Here is an 883-nt window from a genome sequence, read left to right on the forward strand (position 1 = left end):
TGAAGCCATGTCTAATTCCTGGACCGGAGTCTTAGACTAGCATTGCAATGATTCCTGGAATTCTCATTAAGAATTTTGATACCTTTATTTTCTTTTTCCACTTAATTTTCGAAAAATCCAAAAAAATTTTTTACAAAATCATAAAAACAAAAAATATTTTATGTTTCTTGTTTGAGTCTAGAGTCTCATGTTAAGTTTGGTGTCAATTGCATGTTGCTGTTCTTCTTGCATTCATTCATGTGTCTTAAGTAATCTTCAAATTGTTCTTGATGATTTCATTGCTCTGATCTCTAAATTCTCTTGACTTGAGTGTTTTGTTGTGTCTCATATGCATTCTCATTTTGTCAGTGTCAGTAGTATACAAACTGCTAAGTTTGGTGTCTTACATGCATTGTTATTTGATTTTAGTTGCATTTTGATTACTCCTCATTATTAAAAATCCAAAAATATTTTTAATTTGTGTCTTTTCAAGTCAATAATACAGAGAATTGAAGATTCAGAACATACTGCAGAGGAATTACACAGAAAAAGCTGGGCGTTCAAAACGCCCAGTGAAGAAGGGCAAACTGGCATTTAAACGCCAGCCAGGGTGCCTGGCTGGGCGTTTAACGCCCAAAAGGGTAGTAGTTTGGGCGTTAAATGCCAGAATGTGCACCATTCTGGGCGTTTAACGCCAGGATGGCACAAGAGGGAAGATTTTGTTTTCAAATCAATTTTTTTTTAGTTTTCAAAATCTTTTCAAAATCAAATCTTTTTCAAATCATATATTTTCAATCAAATCTTTTTCAAAATCAATTTCTTTCCATTTTCAAAAATACTTGCTATCAATTAATGATTTGATTCAACATTTCAAGTATGTTGCCTTTTCTGTTGAGAAAGGTTT

Source organism: Arachis duranensis, chromosome 8 (assembly GCF_000817695.3).
Source record: "Arachis duranensis cultivar V14167 chromosome 8, aradu.V14167.gnm2.J7QH, whole genome shotgun sequence".
In the NCBI taxonomy this organism is placed as follows: Eukaryota; Viridiplantae; Streptophyta; class Magnoliopsida; order Fabales; family Fabaceae; genus Arachis; species Arachis duranensis.